Source organism: Eurosta solidaginis, chromosome 4 (genome assembly GCF_040869045.1).
Source record: "Eurosta solidaginis isolate ZX-2024a chromosome 4, ASM4086904v1, whole genome shotgun sequence".
NCBI lineage: Eukaryota > Metazoa > Arthropoda > Insecta > Diptera > Tephritidae > Eurosta > Eurosta solidaginis.
Genome location: NC_090322.1, coordinates 254,112,878 through 254,134,801, shown reverse-complemented (window position 1 = coordinate 254,134,801; position 21,924 = coordinate 254,112,878).

The following is a 21,924-nucleotide window of genomic DNA, read 5'->3' as shown; positions in this document are numbered from 1 at the left end:
GCGAAAACAAACCAAACAACTGAATTTTGTTTACATTTGAAGAAAACGAAAATTTCGATAAATTATAGATAAAGGACAAACTGGAGATGGTGAAAAAGTGCCCTAAAAATTATATTCCCTAACAAATTTTATTTTTGTCAGATAACACGAGTTTATCCCAATATATACAAGAAGGTTATCCCATATAAGTCCCAAAGTAGGCTTGAAGTGGTGTCGAATTAACTTCAAAGCGACTGATGAGTGGAATCTTACCCTATCTCGACTGCTAATTCGGAAACGCCCTATCTCAAAATATTTAAAAAAGAAATGCCCGATCTCAAATTTCTTGTCATAACCGCTTTATCTCGCATCAAAATGTATTGCATTCTTCAAACAAATTACCATATAAGAAAAAGGAAACCCTAAATAATCTGGAAAGCAGTTACGCAATAAATCCGTAAGGAATCCTGAAATAAAGCAGAAAACAATCAGGAAATCGAATAATCCCAAATTAGTTTTAAAACATCCGCGGATGGCTTTGAAAAAGTCGCAGAGTAGTTACGAAAAAGTTCCAATATAATACGGTAATTGTACCGCTATAACTAAGAAATGATGCCAAAGTTATTCAAAACATATAGCAAACTTATCCCCAGACAGTACGTTATTTTCCCGAAAAAATTTCCAACTGATCCCTTAAGAGTACCAATATTCCCAAAAAGACCCATAAATTGTGCTGAAAACCTTTTAAACCAACGCTTTAATTATTACCACATATTGTCTAAGCCCTAGATATACTTGTCTATCATATGATATTATGAGAACTAATACCTTTATCGGCAACTATTGAGGTGCTTTAAGCCCAATTTGAATTTGTTTCATATTACATATTTATGTTAAAAAAGAAAAATTATGCGGTCTTTCGATAGGTTTTGCGTCGAATTCGGCTGAATCATAGACGTGTGCTCTTCCTACTGAGCTGCCAGATCTGTATAAGAAAACATTTCAGAACATTTCATATGTATTCAGCAGTAAGTTTAAAGTGTCGGGTTTAAATTTGTCCGGTATACCATTCTGCCGCTTTTGTGGATAATGGAATGCAGGTTCAATTATCTGCCAATGCGAGAAAGAGATATGGAAAAAAGCCTGAAGAGGCTCTTGAATACATTAAAGGCCTCAACATACAGTACTAAGCTGCAACAAAATAGATTTATTGAAAGGTCGCAGTACATCGAGGCCCGGTCATAATAATAATATGTGGTAAAGCACCGATGTATTTACCTCTGAAGCTGCCAATTGTTATCGATAAAATGTACAGTAAAAGTAATAAATTTTCGTTGTTCTATGATATCCGCCAATATATTCACTGTAGTAGCGCACATGCCTGAAAAAAAGTGGAGGAAATACAAAGTAAATAAAATACTTATAGTAAAAAAGTATTTGTCTACTCTGCATACGTCTATATTTAAACAAAATAAAGGATAATTTTACTTACCTTTCTCAATGAATGGACGTATGACACTAACAAACTTTTCACGTTCATTATGATGCAATTGTTGTAATCTTTGCGATATAGTCGAGGGCTGAGGCAAAATGTCATCAATTGAAAAGTTGTGCGATTCAACTTGAGCACCAACATCAACTAAGCAACGAGCTAAATCTTTGAAACCTTCCCCATTAATAATGTCCAAGGGTCTTAAATCAAAACATGAGAACTTCATGCAACCCTGTAAGACATCTTCTCGTATTTGCTCACTTATATTAAAATGTATGCGTTTTGTTGTAGTCCAACAATTGACTTCTTCCCGTAATGGATCGTTAATAACAGATAGCGCTCTGTTAGTTATAAACGAGGGATCGTCATCTTCTTCAACAAGTTTTCTTTTAACTGGAGTCGTCGTAGAAAACTCTCCGGTGGTTAGATGTTTTTTGTAGCATGTATGCTTTTTTAAATTCGAAGAGCTATAGGCTTTACCAAACTTGAAGAGTCTTTTGCATTCCGTACAAATTACATAAGGCACAGTTTCACCTGTTTTTTTAACCTCTATTTTTTGAAAATATTTCCATACGTGACTAGAACCAGATGCATAGCTCATAAGATATTCACCATTTTCAATCTTTTGTAAAATTTCCTCTGTAATGCTCTCTTCTTCACGTATAGTTTCGTTTAATTCAGGAAGCTCTTGTTTCATTAAAATCGGACCACTTTCTTTTTCTTCTTCTTCGCGTGATTCATCTCTCTTATTCGTTAGAATCGGTTTTTTTGTAACTGAGCTATCACTGTCTTCTTCTGGATCGCTTTTATTAAACTCTTGGCGAAAATCACGTTTTTCTTTGGTGGGAGAACCCCCTTTACGGATTAATCTCTTATAACATGAATGCTTTTTCAAATTTGATGAGCTTGCCCCTTTAGCAAATTTGAATATTTTTTCACATTTTGGACATATAACATAGGGCACAAGTTCCCCACTTTTAGTATCTTCAATTTTAGTATAATATTTCCATACGTGACTTGTACCCGTTGCATTGCTTAATTTATATTCACCATTTTCAATCCTTTTTAAAACATCCATTATACATACATATATATTTTCGGGTATGTATACGACAGTATGAAATTGCAAATATACAGCCAAATATACAACGTTTCTGCCCTCATACGCGATACCAACTGAGTAGGTAATATTCGGCGATTCTAACGACGGACCGATGCATATTCCACTGAATACATGACACCGATTCCAACGAATTCACGATGCCGTTTGTAGCAATTCAGTACTAAATATGTAGTAACTTGTCTGTGTGAATGTGCGCAGGTGCTCAATCAGAGAAAAAGATGTTGACAGATATAATCGTCTCTTTTGCGCGTACATTGAAATGTTTGAATGAAATGAGAAGTGGATTCTTCTTTTCCCATTTGGCTCGCTCTGCTTTATGAAGTACTTCCTTGCACTTGTGCATTTGGTTCATTCAGAGCACATAACAGATTAATGTTACGTTGGCAACATGTTTCCGCCAGTTAAGTAAGGTAATAGAAATTGTGTGTTGATCTAGTTGTTAAATTATAGCTCCGACACATAAGCAGTTTTTCATATCGATGAGTTTAACACATGCTTATGCTTTACGAGTAGATTGCGCGTATTTTTATGGAGAATGGTAGAATGAGCGACACTGGCGCCATCTGATATTGAAAAGTAGCCAACTCTCCAATTTTGTTCCAAGCAAATCATAAGAAGAAGAATTTGATATTTGCTTTGGATAAGGGTGTTGGAACACTTTGCATGTGAAATTATTTTTCCCACTGGTTGCTAAATTTTCTAACATTTTTCACAATTAAAAACTGCAATATAACAATCGAATACGACACAAAATATGTAAGCAAGTATTTTTGTTGTATAGGGAGAATGTTTACAACAGTGCTTTGCGAAATTCTGTATATGAGTGGGCAAGGCGTAATAAACTTCAATTGCCATGTCTGAAGTTCCTTCATATTTACAAACGCAACATCTTGGTTGATTGTGGTGATGTTATTGGAATGTATAAGCTTGTGTTAAACCCATCTATATGAAAAATGTCATTGTACCGCGGCCTTTAATCTCAAATTTTCAAGAAGCACTGTGTGACTAAAACAAACAAGTAAGGAAGGCTAAGTTCGGGTGTAACCGAACATTACATACTCAGCTGATAGCTTTGGAGACAAAATAAGGGAAAATCGCCATTGAGCAAAATGAACCTAGGGTAAAACTGGAATGTGTTTGTATGACATGGGTTTCAAATGGAAGGTATTAAAGAGTATTTAAAAAGGGAGTGGGCCATAGTTCTATGGGTGGACGCCAAGTCGGGATATCCCCATAAAGGTGGACCAGGGGTGACTCTAGAAGATGTGTTGTACGATATGGGTATCAAATGAAAGGTGTTAATGAGTATTTTAAAAGGGAGTGGGCGTTATCTCTATAGGTGCACGCCTTTTCGAGATATCGCCATAATGGTGGACCAGGGGTGACCCTAGAATGTGTTTGTATGACATGGGTTTCAAATGGAAGGTATTAAAGAGTATTTAAAAAGGGAGTGGGCCATAGTTCTATGGGTGGACGCCAACTCGGGATATCCCCATAAAGGTGGACCAGGGGTGCCTCAATAATGTGTTTGTACGATATGGTTATCAAAATAAAGGTATTAATAATGAGGGGTTTAAAAGGGAGCGGCCCTTAGTTGTATATGTGAAGGTGTTTTCGAGATATCGACCAAAATGTGGACCAGGGTGCCCCGAACATCATCTGTCGCCTTTAATCTCAAATTTTCAAGAAGCACTGTGTGACTAAAACAAACAAGTAAGGAAGGCTAAGTTCGGGTGTAACCGAACATTACATACTCAGCTGATAGCTTTGGAGACAAAATAATGGAAAATCGCCATTGAGCAAAATGAACCTAGGGTAAGACTGGAATGTGTTTGTATGACATGGGTTTCAAATGGAAGGTATTAAAGAGTATTTAAAAAGGGAGTGAGCCATAGTTGTATGGGTGGACGCCAAGTCGGGATATCCCCATAAAGGTGGACCAGGGGTGACTCTAGAATGTGTGTTGTACGATATGGGTATCAAATGAAAGGTGTTAATGAGTATTTTAAAAGGGAGTGGGCGTTATCTCTATAGGTGCACGCCTTTTCGAGATATCGCCATAATGGTGGACCAGGGGTGACCCTAGAATGTGTTTGTATGACATGGGTTTCAAATGGAAGGTATTAAAGAGTATTTAAAAAGGGAGTGGGCCATAGTTCTATGGGTGGACGCCAAGTCGGGATATCCCCATAAAGGTGGACCAGGGGTGCCTCAATAATGTGTTTGTACGATATGGGTATCAAAATAAAGGTATTAATAATGAGGGGTTTAAAAGGGAGCGGCCCTTAGTTGTATATGTGAAGGTGTTTTCGAGATATCGACCAAAATGTGGACCAGGGTGCCCCCGAACATCATCTGTCGGGTACCGCTAATTTATTTATATATATCATACCACGAACAGTATTCCCGCCAAGATTCCAAGGGCTTTTGATTTCGCCCTGCAGAACTTTTTCATTTTCTTCTACTTAATATGGTAGGTGTCACACCCATTTTACACAATTTTTTTTAAGTGATATTTTGCGTCAATAAACCAATCCAATTACCATATTTCATCTCTTTTTTCATATTTGGTATAGAATTATGGCATTTTTTGATTTTTCGTAATTTTCGATATCGAAAAAGTGGGCGTGCTCATAGTCGGATTTCGGCCGTTTTTTATACCAAGATAGAGTGAGTTCAGTTAAGTACGTAAACTAAGTTTAGTATAGATATATCGATTTTTGCTCAAGTTATCGTGTTAACGACCGAGCGCAAGGACAGACGGTCGACTGTGTATAAAAACTAGGCGTGGCTTCAACCGATTTCGCCCATAGAAACTGTTATCGTCATAGAATATATGCCCCTACGAAATTTCACAAGGATTGGTAAATTTTTGTTCGACTTATGGCATTAAAAGCATCCTAGACAAATTAAATGAAAAAGAGCGGAGCCACGCCCATTTTGAAATTTTCTTTTATTTATGTATTTTGTTGCACTGGAGTTGAATGTTTACATAATTTACTTATATACTGTAAAGATATTAAATTTTTTTGTTAAAATTTGACTTAAAAAATTTTTTTTTTAAAGTGGGCGTGTGTCCTCCGATTTTGCTAATGTTTTATTTAGCACACATATAGTAATAGGAGTAACGTTCCTGCCAAATTTCATCATGATATATTCAACGACTTCAAAACTTTTAAAGTACCTTCTTTTAAAAGTGGGCAGTGCCACGCCCATTGTCTAAAATTTTACTAATTTTCTATTTTGCGTCATAAGATCAACGCATCTACCAAGTTTCATCGCTTTATCCGTCTTTCGTAATGAATTATCGCATTTTTTCGGTTTTTCGAAATTTGTAGTCCGATTTCGTTCATTTTAACTAGCAATCTGAGACGAGCGCCCGGGAACGTACATAAAAAATTTCATCGAGATACCTCAAAATTTACTCAAGTCATCGTGTTTACGGACGGACGGACGGACATGGCTAAATGAATTTCTTTCTTCGCCAAGATCATTTTGATATATAGAAGTCTATATCTATCTCGATTAGTTTATGCCGTTACGGATTACCGTTATGTGAACAAAATTAATATACTCTGTGAGCTCTGCTGAGTATAAAAAGATACACCTTAAGTTGTAGATCTAGTCGAGTATACAAAATCTTTGCACTCATAATTTCGAACCTCAAACTGTTGGGGACCAAATACCCGTTTTCGAAGATTGAGGTAGATATTGGCATAAGAGACTTTTATGTCAGCAGAAAGATGAAATTTTTTTGTTATACATACTTTATTTAAATGTGGGCGAAACCATACAAAATGCCAGCCCTCGTGATCCACTGTAGTATGAGGAACGTGCTGCTGGATGATTTGTGGGTAAGTAAATATGGCCTTAACAGGTGGCATATGATTTTGGCCGCAAAACCAAGATGGATCACGAAGATAACGAGAGAGAATGGGGTTCCAAGTCACCGGATCGGACCTCTATAACATATATACCCCATACAACAGATTTTTCGAAAAAGAGGGTTTTTGTCATTTATTCCTCATTTCACTAGCTAGAAAATCGAAATTTCATGGTATGATTACATTAAGAATCCTTCAAATACGGTCCCGATTTGATCCCAACATGTTTTCTTAAAAAATGTGCGGAATACATTTACCAGCCCCTTACTGATCTGTTTAACCTCTCTTTAAAGAATGGCATTTTCCCGATGGCTTGGAAGGAATCTTTTCTTATCCCACTCCATAAGAAAGGAAGCAAGTCGGCTATTGAAAACTATCGTGGAATAGCAAAGCTCTCCGCTATCCCTAAGCTTTTCGAAGCAATTGTTACTAATCACCTTACATTTTCGATTTCTACATTGATAGATGGTTCTTAGCATGGCTTTTGTAGAGCCAAATCAACCACAACCAATTTGCTTGAATTTACAACTCACGTCTTTAATGGGTTTAGAAACAATCATCATACAAACGTTATATACACTGATTTCAGCAAAGCATTCGACAAAGTACGCCACTCATTATTGGTTTATAAACTCGGATTGCTTGGCTTTCAACCTGGCCTAACTCGCTGGATCTACTCCTATCTTTGCGGTAGAACTCAAAGATTCATTTTTAAAAACATTTGTTCGAATGCCATCGATGTTCCCTCCGGTGTGCCTCAGTGCAGCCATCTCGGTCCTATTCTGTTCTTGCTCTTTATAAACGATATATCCACAACTATAAAATATTCTAAAATTTTAATGTATGCCGATGACGTAAAACTTTTTAAGTCATACGCGTCGGTTGAAGAACGTTCTGTACTCCAGGCGGATTTAAATTGTTTAGTTACTTGGTGTAATGTGAATTTGATGCCGCTCAACATAGAAAAATGTAAATTCATGTGTTTTTCACGTGCGAACGTAAGCCAGCTTCTTACACAATTAATGGCCAAACTCTGGAAAGCGTTGATGTTTTTGTCGACTTGGGAGTTACAATGAATTGCAAACTTAGTTTCAACCCTCACATTAATGCCACAGTCAATAAAGCAAGAGGAGTTTTAGTATTTGTGAAAAGATTGGCAAAAGAGTTTAGTGATCCTTACTTTACAAAAACCCTTTTTACATCATTGGTGAGGCCGATATTAGAATATGGATCGATAATTTGGAATCTGCGTTACCAAGTTCATGTGGATATACTAGAATCAATTCGCCTTGAGAAATCTTCAATGGGACTCTCCGTATGATCTTCCTCCTTACACTAATCGGTTAAAACTAATAAATCTTCCTACCCTTGCAAGTCGTACAGAAATGCTAGGAGTACTATTTATGGCTAGACTTTTAAATGGATCGATTTCAAGCCCATTTCGTTTGAACGAAGTAAACTTGAATGTTCCATGCCGAGTTTCAAGGCATTATAAACCTATAATTCTTAAACAATGTAGAAGCAATTTCCAACTACACGAACCTTTTCTATGTTTGTGTGAAGATTATAACTCTCACTCGAGAATAATCGATGTTTCGGACTCGCTCTTTGCCTTAAAAAAAAGGTTCTATTTTCTCTTAATAATTAAAAAATTATATTTATACTTTTAATCTATTGTAGTTTGTGAATCTACGTATATTTCTCAGCTGATGAGTTTCTCTGCAGCTGAGCGGTTTTAGATCGCGGCGCTTAAGCAACCACGGTCTCTCAAAGACTCGGTAACAAAAAAAAGTTGAAATTATAAATAACACATAAACAAGAATTAGGATACAAAAAAAAAATAATAACAGGATTAACCTAGTTTCATCGGGCCACTTGAGGGCGGTGCGCTGCCACAACGTCCGTGAGAAAAAAGGCATACATTTTTTCTGAAAGAATTGTCAAGATCAGTCATATAAAAAACATACATCCCATACATCCGATTGTTCACATTAGAGGTTTAACGAAATTTCTTTCTCATTTTAACAAGTACAAGCTTGAAATTTCACAAGATGCTTACACATATGTCATCACTATACATACATACATATATCCCAAACAACTGATTGCTCAGATTTTATGAATTTTCAAAATCTCAACACATTATTACTCAGCTTAACTCATAAAATATGAGGACCTCAGCACAACCGAAGACAGTTCCGTCTTTAGTTGTTCCTAATTTGTGAAATAGCACTATTGAGAAACAACCCTTGAGATTTGGTAATAGTTGTCAACTTCAGCTGTCGCGGCTTGTTAGCACTAATCAAAGTTAAACCACCGTCGAAGTAGTCGACCGATCGAAGTAGCCAATATATCCAGAGGCAAGCATACCTAGTTGAATAAATTTATTCCAAGTGATCTAACATTCAATACATAAGGGATATGTACTTACATCATTCCATTACTCAAGTTTATGGCGACATTAATAGGTAGTGGGAGTTGTAGAATATAATCAGGTATGTACATATGTATGATTAAATATAAATACATCTACTTATAAGTAACAAGTCGGTATGCGCTTATTTGGTTATTCAAGTAGTCACTTTGCTCGTGACTGTGCAAATTGATGAGATTAAATTCAGGTGAACGCACTCAAATTGAATAATGTACGTCTTGAACTAAATATATGTATATACATATGTATAAGTTCGTTTATATGTATGTATCGAGTAGTTTAGATAAAGTGCACGAATATTAATTTCAGTATTTATTATCTAAGAAACCTGCAAAAAAGTTGTGAGGCTAGTCACTAAAATGAGTGATACAGCCTAATACTAATTTCACACAGACGGCTTATTGAATAATAAAGGCAATTTTCTACATTAAGACGCTTATTGAGCTCAATCTTCCCTACAAAATTCGAATCTATTATTATTTCATTAGTAGCTAATCGAATGCATAATGAAGTCAAAAGCACAATGCAACTCTGTTGGCAGCGTTCCGCTTCCGTTTCCGCTTCTTAGTTTTTGGTGTGGTCAGTGCTTAAAAATGTCATTTGTCAAAGCAAATGTCATTGTCTGCATGGCGGAACGATACAAGGTGGCCGCATCGAACAGCTGATTATAACCTTTTTTATTTGATTTTTATTATTTTTGACATTTGTCCATCGAATTTACAAGTACATGGAATTTTTTTTGTTTGTAGGTATGTCACCATGCTCCCACCTGGTATCGTTCCGCCATGATTGTCTGTCTCATCCTTCATACTAATCGAGCAGTTACTTCTGTGTGAAAGCAAAAAATTTACGATTTCATTAGCAGGTTAAATGAGATCATTAAGTTTCTGTGTGAAAACAGTATAACACTGTATTGGGCATTGTTGGAGATTGCTTATGATAGAAACACACGCTGAGATATCAAGCACGACATTTGACATCACATCATGTGCCACTAGTCCCGGAAGCATTCCAGACTTATCGCATTCGCTGCAGGGTATGTAATTAGAAAAACTATGAAGCTTTACATTTTTTCTGAGTCGCAACATACACCTCCAGTTAATTATCCGCATTTTTTACCAACAATACAATAAATACATACTTATGTGTATGTATGTATGTAAGTACCTACAATCAACAATTGGTAATTTGACATTTTTGTAACATTTTGTATGCTGTTAGTGAGAATTTGTTGAACTTAAAGTGATTGAATTGAATAAAGCGTGACAAATAGGCTTTTTAGACAAACACCAAGTAAGTGGAATTGTTTGGCATTAAATAAAGAGAAATTGAAACGCTAATAGAAATTAAACAAAAAATAATATATATAATTAAAATCACTATAATAACATAAGTTGCTGACGGCTGTAGAAGAATTAGAGAGAATTATGGAATTTTTTTAGGAGCGTATAATACCTGTGGGGCTTTACACGTCAAGTGATATGTCCTACATACATATATCCACAAAAGTTGGAGGAAATGTAAAGTCGGATGCGTTAACATGGACCGACCAACAAACCAACCGAATTGATTTGCGTTAAGACACGGTTCCAAATGTTCGTTTTTTCTGGCAACATAAAAACGCTTTCCAATGAAACATAGTGTAACGAATTTACTTGCAATTCCCCGTATTTGCAATCTTCTACTAACGTTCGTATCGCTAAACTGTTGAATAAATAACTCCAATATTGAATAATGGAAAATTACCTTTATTAAAGTACTTCACAATAACACTTATACTTTGTAACTAGCTGCTTAATAGCCAAACTGACTGATAGCTTAAATGAAACTGATCTCTCGCCTCCACTGTTGTCGCCCTTTTATACTGTTCGACCTCCTCGTTGCATATTTCTAGGCTTTTCTAATTCCAGAACTTACTAGTTAGCTATAAATTTCTCAGCTACAACTACAGATGTATAATTTTTATAGCTTTTCTCATACCCCATGCGCTTGTATGTGAGAGCGACACTTCCACAATCACAATTGCATACCTTTAGGAGCATTTCAGATAAGATATCTGCATGTTCCTGTGCGTTGCTTCTCCGCCGCGTGCACACGTATGTGTAGACATAATGATTGAATTATTGATGTGAATTCACGTCACTGCTTGGCATCGGCCTAGAGATGGCAGTACCCCTTAGTGCCGCCAACATTCGTAACAATAGTAACAAGCCTCGGATGAGAACTTTTTTTCTGATGACGACCACGATACAAGCGTATAGCGGACTGTGATTTTAAAGACCATGATTTACCGACATATACCTGGAATGAATGTGATTAAATTTACTTTAATACCTGCCGTAGTCGGCCTAACCTAACAAACAACTCTTCTGCAGTTTGATATCAACCACAGCCACTACGAAGAGCTTATCTCGCTCCCCGTGGTGACACCTTTAATGCCTTTGCAATATCCGAATCCTCATCAAGGCAAATGCCGATAAAACCGCCATACAGGAAATGCGATGGACGGGGCATGGCAGAAGGACGATAGGGCAGGTACGAGGAGGAATGTCGCGCTGCCTAAAAAAAACAAGGACACTATAGGGCCATGCTGCTTACGGGCGCGGCATCGCGCGTTATATTAAAGTGTTGTCGTGACGCGAAGAAGGAAGAGAGATGCCTATTTAGAAGGAAAAAAAATTTTAGGCAGAACTGCGTGAGCGCGAGGAGATTACGATGCTGGGTGATAGGAATAATTGCTGAAAATTCTACCAAAAAATCTGACAGTTGACAAAAGGTTTCTAGACCGGGCAAATTCTTAGAGAAATAATAATGGCGGCGTGGTAACTGACGTACAGAGTGTGCTAAAGTTGTGGATGCACTTCTCTTCATTGCTAACTAGAGAGGGATGTAACAAACGCGATACCTTCGCCGTCGATGACGGAAAACACGTTCCAGCACTGGACTATGATGATGTGAGAATGGCAATATCCCGGCCAAAGAAAAAAAGGCAACGGGTAACGACGCGTTACCCGCCGAGCTATTCAAACCCGGTGGCGCAGAGCTCGCAAAAAGCGTGCATCATCTCCTGTGTAAAATAGGGTCGGATGAGTGTATCTCTCCTGATTATAATTTATGCGTGCTCTGTCCAATCCACAAGAAAGGTGATCACATATAAGGTTCCATCTAGCATACTGTGCGAAATACTTACGCCCAAAGTCAACGAACTGATTCAACTTTATCGGTGCGGCTTCAAACTTGCTGCTTCTGCTAAATCTACTATCGAACAGCTTTTCACGATGAACCAGATCCTGGAGAAGACTCAAGATTAGAGAATACACACTCACCATCCCTTTGGTGACTTAAACGCAGCCTCTGACAGCGCGAATAGAAGTTGCTTGCATCTTGCTATGTCTGATATTAAGTTCTCTGCTAAGAAGAAATCCTCCACTAAGTTGCGAGAGGCAGATGGAGGAAGACTTTGCCACACACAGGAATAGCTGGTGTAATTTTCTACGTAACGGCCAAGATCGTGCAAGCGATGCAATTAATGATGATGACGATGATGATAGGGCGCTTTTGAATAAAATCGCTGGTGCCTTCTCTAACCGAATACAGTGAAGGGGCGTTTTATATAAATAAATATGATAGTCCGTTTCTCATAAAATTTTTTAGCATATAACATTTCTTTTCTAGAAGCTTTATTAACCCAGATAACCCTAAAAGTTACTCAGGCGAAAACTTTAGATTTTTTTTTGGAAATGTCTGTTTAAAACCGCTATAGAAAGAGACTCTGATACTTTTTTTCAAAAAAAAATTTTTTTTTATTATTTTAGAGGTGTACTATATATAGTACATTAGCAATATAAGGGATAAAAACATATTTTTATTTATTGGAATGGAAATATACAAAACACTTTGTATGTACTCCAATATTGCATTTTACACATCTTGTAGTGTTTTTGTGATGGCAATATACACATCGGGTTTGTTTTTCCTGTGGCTCTACAAGATGATCCATACGGTCATAGCGAATCTCGGCTTATTTAGGGCAACTTGGATGGCCTTTTGGTAGGTTGATTGCTTTCGATGGGCAGTCAGCAGCATGGTAGCCACTGCACGCCTAAAGCTCAGTTGGTCAAAACTTCCGCCCCGTTCGCGATGTATGATCCAAGCATTTTGGAGCGCCATATCAATGCAGTGGGCTAGCAAAGGCAGGTACCATTTGCCCCTCATTGAAGTTCTATACAAGCTAATAGTTTGGTCAGAACGTTCCACTCCTCCCATGTTAGAGTTATACATGTAAATCAAATGCGGTTGTTCTACATATAAATAAATAAAAATAAATGTAAGGCGCGATAACCTCCGAAGAGATCTAAGGCCGAGCTTCTCTTCCAATTTGCGTCGTGCTCCTCTTGATTTTCTCTACAAATTGGCCGGAAGGGACCTACATGTTTTATGCCGACTCCAAACGGCATCTGCAAGGCAGATGAGTTTTCACTGAGAGCTTTTCATGGCAGAAATACACCCGGAGCGCTTGCCAAACACTGCCGAGGGGCGACCCCGCTTAGAAAATTTTTCTTCTAATTGAAAAACCTTATTTCTAAAATTTTGATGTTGCTTTGCCCGGGGTGCGAACCCAGGGCATACGGTGTGATAGGCGGAGCACGCTACCATCACACCACGGTGGCCGCCATACATTCTACATATATAAAGGTATGTTATGGTCCGACTCATCCGATGAGCTTTCAGGCACAGATGGAAAATTATTTACGCCAAAAGCTTCCTCAGGACCAGAATCTTCGCCGTTTGCATTAACTGGAGGAAACAACACCACTTCATCGATGTCGCCAGTGTTTTCTTCACCATCTTCCAACAAAACAACAACCTCATGAAGCCAGAGACCCCTGCAAAAAAATAGATTTGTAGACACCTATCTTCCTAATGTACTATATGTAGTACACTAACATTTGCTCATTTTTACTACTAATTAATTTTCAATGTATTTAACTATAATTTTACACATTTAAAAACTCGTTTATTTCTCTAAAATTTTTTAATAAAAAAATATATATTTGCTAAATTTTATCATATAAATTTTAACTCACTTTTGAAATCGTATGTTATACTTTTGCATTTTTCAAAATTAGTAATTTTCTGAATAAGACAACGAGCACTTCTCTCACTGAGGGACTGTAAACACTTACTAACGGTGTTGCGCAATTTCTACTGCATGCAAAAATATATCCCCGTTATTTCCTGGCCATCGGGCGCGTGCGTGAATCGACATGAAATTGGTGTACTACATATAGTACATCAGTGTTATCTGGGTTAAGAAAGACTTCTGTCCAAACATTCTGAAAAATCTGAGCACATAATGCTTCCTTAAGGCCGTGGCATAATGAAATTTTTCATATAGATGCGTTTAACACAAGCTTATGCATTGCAGTAACATCGCCACGATCAACCAAGATATGGCGTTTGTAAATATGAAGGAATTTCAGACTTGGCAATTGAAGTTTATTTCGCCTTGCCCATTCACATACAAAATTTCGTGAAGCATTGTTATTAAAATTCTCTCTATACAATAGAAATACATATTTGCTAACGTATTTTGTGTCCTATTCATTTGTTATATTGCAGTTTTAAACTGCTAAAAATGTTAGAAAAGATACCAACGAGTGGGAAAAATAATTTCAGTTGCAAATTGTGCCAGCACCCTTAGCCAAAGCAAATGTCAAATTCTTCTTCTTTTGCTTTGCTTGCAACAAAAGTTTGCAAGTTGGCTACTTTTTCATGTCAGATGGCGCCAGTGTTGCTCAATCTACCGTTCCCCATAAAAATACGTGCAATCTACTCATAATGCATAAGATTGAGTAAAACGCATCTATATGAAAAACTGCTTATGTGACGGGGGCTTTTAGACGCGTTTAGCCCAAACAACCGAATACTAAAACTAATTATGCCTATCAGGCATTCCATGCTGACTGCATAAAGAACATGATTAGCAAAAAGAAATTAATGTGAGACCGGTTTTTTTATGTTGGAGTATCTTACCCATTATTGTCGTTTGTTTTGTTAGTTTTATTTGGCAAGCTTTCGTTTTTCGACCTTTTAAGCTAACACTTTTTTCCTTTCATTCTTCTGATTTGTTATAAAATATTTGGTTATTGTATCTATTAATCGTGCCAGTTGGATAGTTTAAATACTTTTCTGAATGGTCTTTGCAAATTTTGAGTTGGGCAGACACTCAACAGGTTGTTGGCTTTCATTTATTGCGACGTAAGAATTAGAATTTTGATAGAAATGCGTGCAAAGTGTTTATTGATGAATCAATTTACATAAATTTGTACTTGGTACTTGGTAGTATGAGGAGTTTTACACCAAAACACAATAACAGCAATCGGAGAGTTTCTACAAAAATGAGATAAAACAAGTAAGGAAGTCTAAGTTCAGGTGAAACAGAACATTACATACCCAGCTGTACACTTGAAATGCTGTTGTTGTTTGCTTTGTGTGCTTAATAGTGTTATAAGGCTGCGCAATAATACATATACATATGGTTCTATTCAGAACTAATTTTTGTTCGAGTTATGGCTCCCGAAACAGAAAATTGCTTAGTCATAAAAGGGGCGGTGACACGCCAATTTTTTTAAATTGAAGTTTTTCCTATTTATAGTTATAAATCCACTTGGGAAATGAAATGCCATTGCAAAGATATAGCTTATTTGATTCGTCCACGACCCTTTTAAAAATCTTTTATATAAAAGTGGGCGTGGTCCTTAACCGATTTCGTAAATTTTTCTTCAAATCATTCCTTATAGTAAAGGAAACCTCTCTGCCGAATTTTGTTACGATAGGTTAAACGATTTTTGATTTATGGTTAATAATATTTGTAAAATTGAATTTATCACAAGTGGGCGGTGCCACACCCATTTTAAAAAATGTTTCCAAATTTGTATCAAGAGTCTTAATATCAGTCCACGTGTCAAATTTCAACATTCTAGGTGTATTATTTACTAAATTATCAGGTTTTTTGTGTTTTCCAAAATGTTATATATATAAAAAGTGGGCATGGTTATCATCCGATCTATTCTGGGGCCAGATAAGTTCATCTACCAAATTTGGCGAAGATATCTCAATATTTCCTAAAGTTATCGTGTTAACGGGCAGACGGACGGACATGGCTCAATCAAAATTTTTTTCGATACTGATGATTTTGTTATATGGAATACTATATATATATCAATTCCTTTATAACTGTACAACAAACTGTTATCCAATCAAAGTTATAATACCCTGTGTACAAGTACAGCTGGGTATATGAAAGTACATATTTAAATTTTTATGGAAATTTTAAGTAATTGGTTGATTATTCTTAAAAATTTCAGGAACTATCATAAAGTTATTCAAAATGAGAACAAACATTGAAAAAATATTTCCCCAGTCTTGAGAAACATATCCAAATAGCTTTACCCGGCGTACGTTGTAACGCCCGAGATCTTGAGAAACATATCCAAATAGCTTTACCCGGCGTACGTTGTAACGCCCGAGATCGAATGAATGTTGCGTTATTTTTTCTGTTTTGTTTGTTGATAATTTAATTTATTGTTCTCTAAATTGAATTGAATTTTGTACGCATATTTGGTGAAATTTTCGTTTAAAACATTTTATTATTTTATCTTATTGTAATGCTAGTGGGTATACAGTATTTTTGGTTTTTTCGTTCGGTACAAGCATAAACACATTTTTTGGCGTTCCAACTCTAGAGCAAGCAACATATTGCTGGCCACGGGAAAAGCACGTACTCTCTAAATTTAATCCTGCAACAGTAAGCGATTGTCCTTGTGCTTTGTTGATTTTAATTGCAAAAGCAAGGCGTACAGAAAACTGTAAGAGCTTAAAATTGAATGGCAAATCTGTAGCAATCATTGGGATCCGTGGTATGCGTACACTAGACTCGGTCGAAAAAAAAAGTTGCCAATGTCCGGTGAAAAGTCAGAAGTCAGAGTCTGACTTTTCACCTCGTATAACAGCTGTTATACTAAATTTCTCAAAAAAAGAATTCAGCCCTTCAAATAAGGGAAAAGAGCGGACCACGCCCACATTTTTACTCTTTCAATGTGTTGAACGCGTTAACAAAAGAATAAAATTTCGAAATTTGAATTTCGAACTTCGAACTTCGTAAGCAGATATCTATTTTTTGGAGGCTAAGTTCGAAAGAAACCTCAATCTCTATAAAAAAAAGGTGGGTTTTGTCCAATACCCAGAAAAAAAGTTGATTTTGTCGCATAGCGTTATTATTATAAATACGAAACAACAGGTTTGACTCACTTATTTACTTTGACTTCCCCTATTCATGATATTTGGCATATTGTGAAGAATATTAGCAACACTAAGGGATACTATCATCTCTAAGCCGATGCTAAGCAGTGACTTGTATGCACATCAATAGATCAATCATTATGTCTACACATATGTACGTACACGCAGCGGAGAAGAGACGCACAAAGCCATGCAGATATCTTATCTGAGATGCTGCCAAAAGTATGCAATTATAATTATGGAAGTGTCACTCACAAATACACGCGCATATGAGAAGCTATACACGTGCATCTGTAATTATAATTATATAGCACTAACTAGTAAGTTCTGGAAATGGAAGCGCCTAGAAATATGTGAACGAGGAAATCGCACAGTATAAAAGCAGCAACAGTAGAGGCGCGACAATCAGTTTTGATTTAAGACGCATCTGGCGAGCAATAGTAGTATTGTGAAGAACTTTAATAAAGACCATTTTGCATTATCGAATAATGGTGTTATTTATTCAACAGTTTAGCGATACGAACGTTAGTAGAAAGTTGCAAATAAGAGGAATTGCAGTAAATTCGTTACAATATCTTTATTAACTTTTCAATGCAATCCCTGCAATTTTTCCTCCAAAAATATCATGAGTTTCAGGTCTAAGTATAATAAGAATAAGTTGCAATAAATATTGAAAGTACTATAACTTCTTTGTTTATTATTTTAGTAATATGGTTTCATATCAACATTTTCTTGAATTTTTAAGTACTTTCGTTTGGTAAGGAAAAAAAACACACAGGGGGGGGGGGGGTAAAATTTTGTTAGCTGACCTAATCATGTGAAAACGACTTCATAGCTTAAAAGGACATGAAACGGAAATGTGAAGCTTATCAAGGCCAAAATAATGACATGTCAATTTTAAAAATTGGACGTCCAATAACCAAGTTACAACGAAATAACGTTTTCGGCTGTATTTCCAAGGATCAAAAAAAATTAAAAAAAATTTTTCCGAAACCGTCTCAACATAATCTGCAAATTTAGGGGCGGACATTAGCAACTTTTTTTTTTTTGTATGGGGACCAACCCAGTCTAGAACACACCTTCACCTTAGCTTTTACCGCTGATAGTAGTTATTTCGATTACATTCGGCATTAATTTCTTAACGCAAAGTCTGGTTCGATTGCGCAATTTTGGTGGGTCTAAATTTCGAAGAAGCAGATTGGTGAGCCAATTTTCAAAGTTAATATATGCGGAGGCATTCCAGGTGGTTCTAAAGAGTTTAGAAATTCAATTGGATAATTCACAATTTGATCTTCATCTGTAAATGTGTCGATCTATTTATATTTCGTCACTTCACCAGGAATTCGGTTTTGGAGGCGATCATTGATTTGATAATTTTTGGGAGCCAAAATTGCTCGTTCGCATAACCAAAAAAAGTCTTCAACTTTAAAATTTCTAATTCTAATATGAAGGAACCTATAGCCACAATTTGGTGATGATTGAAGTGTGGGAAATACGTTTCCATAGGGAACACCCACACAGAATTTGATTTTTATAGAAGACTAGCTTATTCCCGTGGGCTTCACCCCACGTTTCTATAAAAATATGCAAAATAAATAACACAAATTTTGAACTTATTTTAAGGTTGTATATTTGCGAATTTAGGTATTGCTGAAAACCACAGGATATACAATATTTTTTGTAATATTATTTGGAGTATAAATAAAAAGATTTTCCGCTGAGCCAACTCTGGAGCAGGCTACGTATAATTGGCCATGGGTGAAACATGAGTTGGTAAGATTGACTCCTACTACAGCTAATGACTGTTCTTGCGCTTCATTGATAGACATTGCGAAAGCCAACCTAATAGGAAATTTGAGGCGATTAAAATTGAAAGGTATATCTGTCGGTATTAATCCTTGGTATGAAAATTTTGTTGTTTTCGAAATTTTGAATTTTATATAGATGTAGAAGATGTAGATAGACCGAAGTTGACAAAAAATTTTAACGGCGGCAGATTACTTAACGTCCAAAAGGAATAACAGCCAAACTCATTTCTGTAGTCAAACTTTAGCTGCTAAAATAACCTAAATTTGTACGTCAGCCACAGTTCTGAAAAATCCCATTTGTAGGGAAGGTGCCACGCCCCCTTTCCCCAATTCCACATTTAACGTCATATAGCTCCTTACCAATTTTCACTATCGTACCATTACTACATCCAGAGATATGCAGTAATATATATTTCGGATTTCGGAAAGATCCGGGGTTTTTGCCTCAAAATATCGCAGATCGTTCAAATATTTTCAGGAGTAGCTCCTTGTGGAGGGATTGTCCCCCAGGCTTCGAATCTTATCCCGATATTTGGAATTGGTACTGTTGCGTCTGCTGAAAAGAAATAGAGATACATAAAATGGCCACACTTTTGTCTGTATATCTCGTGCAAAGCGTAGCTTCACCTGGGGTTCACTCTTAATAATCGTCGTGAACACAATTTCTTTAAATAATTTGTGGCTCCTGTGGCGGTCACGCACAAAGGCGACTTACGGTTGCTTTAATGGTCTATTAATACTCATGACTCTCGTGACACAGGGCGCCTCCAGTATTTTCGGCTGTTTTTAAGAGCTAAAATTCCCGATGTGCGAACAGTAGCAATCTTGACCACCAGTCGGTACCATGCCTCCTGACCCCCATACCATATGCCAGCACAGAAGCTATAGGACTGCTACTTCGAAATCATACCTTCGTCGACGTCACTATCCAGAAGCTCTAGGTGTAGCTCCGAAGACTTACTAACGAATGTTGTTGTCGCGCTATGTTGCCTAGCTACACCAGAGAAACACCTTGAAACGTAAGGGAGTAACTATTCGGCCAAGGATGCCGCCCTCGAAATCATAAGCAGTCTAAGTGGATGAAATTGCGTAACTCATGGGTGAAAATCGTATAATCCTCGGCGCATCTACATAATTAAAATTTTACAAGGACCATGGATAAAATTTTTAAAGTGTAGACCAAAATTTGCATACGTTTGTGTTCACAACATTGATTTCAATAGTCTTCGTTAAATCAAAACGATATTTTAGAATGAAAGTCGGTCGATTTTAAGTCGAAAGATGTTAACCGGCCTTATGATATAAGAGCTCATATGGATGACCACGTAGCTTCAGTTTTCAGATTAGTTGGGCTGTCCACTACGTTAGAGTAGCAGCACACAAGGTCATTAGCTCGACTGTCTTGGGAAAGCTTCTGCTTCACCATTTTGAATGTTCTTGCGAAGGACAAAGCCTCACCTGGTAAATATATGTGCCTACGTTTTCACATTTGTAAAAGGAGCCGTTACGTGTAGGTGATATTTAAACTTGGTTGATAAGCTACAATCAATGTGTTTCACCCCAAGGAACTAGTTTTGGATACGGCCGCCAACTTTAGGAAATGTTAAACCGGGAGACTTTGGTGTTGAAGGGTGAAGTGTGAAAATCAAAATTTACATTTCAGACGGTATTTTATAGTTTCGCAAATAGACAACAGATGTTTGAATGTAAGCCTAAATGATTTTTCAAACCCTTCCCATACGTAAATTTATCCTCAACTTAAGTATGAGGTAAGAATCAGGATTATGGATAAGGGATTTTGCATCACTGATTTCGCTTATTCTTTCAGCCAATCACAATATAAACTTTTTAAAAAAATCGGCACTTTTTTCGGTAATTTGGTTTTATTAACAACTTTTTACAATTTGAAAATATGTTCGCATCGGGTCATTTGATTTGAATTCATTGTTCATTATTAATATTTTGAAAAAAAATATGCAAAGTGAGCATATAAATTTATTATATAACTTTTCTTTTAGTGTTTTGATTTATCAACTTGGTGTTAAGCTGGCATCGAAAGCGCCTGTTTTTGGACTCAGTTGAGCAGAGCTTACAGAGTATATTAACTCTGATTGGATAACAGTTGGTTGTACAGGTATAAAGGAACCGAGATAGATATAGACTTCGAATATCAAAATCATCAGTATCAAAAAAAAATTTGATTGAGCCATGTCCGTCCGTCTGTCCGTCTGTCCGTTAACACGATAACTTGAGTAAATTTTGAGGTATCTTGATGAAATTTGGTATGTATGTTCCTGGGCACTCATCTCAGATCGCTATTTAAAATGAACGATATCGGATTATCGAAAATTTCGAAAAACCGAAAAAGTGCGATAATTAATTACCAAGGACGGATAAATCGATGAAACTTGGTAGGTAAGTTGAACTTATGACGCAGAATAGAAAATTACTTAATATTTGGACAATGGGCGTGGCACCGCCCACTTTTAAAAGAAGGTAATTTAAAAGTTTTGCAAGCTGTAATTTGGCAGTCGTTGAAGATATCATGATGAAATTTGGCAGGAACGTTACTCCTATTACTATATGTATGCTTAATAAAAATTAGCAAAATCGGAGAGCGACCACGCCCACTTAAAAAAAAATATTTTTAAGTCAAATTTTAACAAAAAATTTAATATCTTTACAGTATATAAGTAAATTATGCCAACATTCAACTCCAGTAATGGTATTGTGCAACAAAATACAAAAATAAAAGAAAATTTCGAAATGGGCGTGGCTCCGACGTTTTTCATTTAATTTGCCTAGGATACTTTTAATGCCATAATTCGAACAAAAATTTACCAATCCTTGTGAAATTTTGTAGGGGCATAGATTCTATGACGGTAACTGTTGTCTGTGAA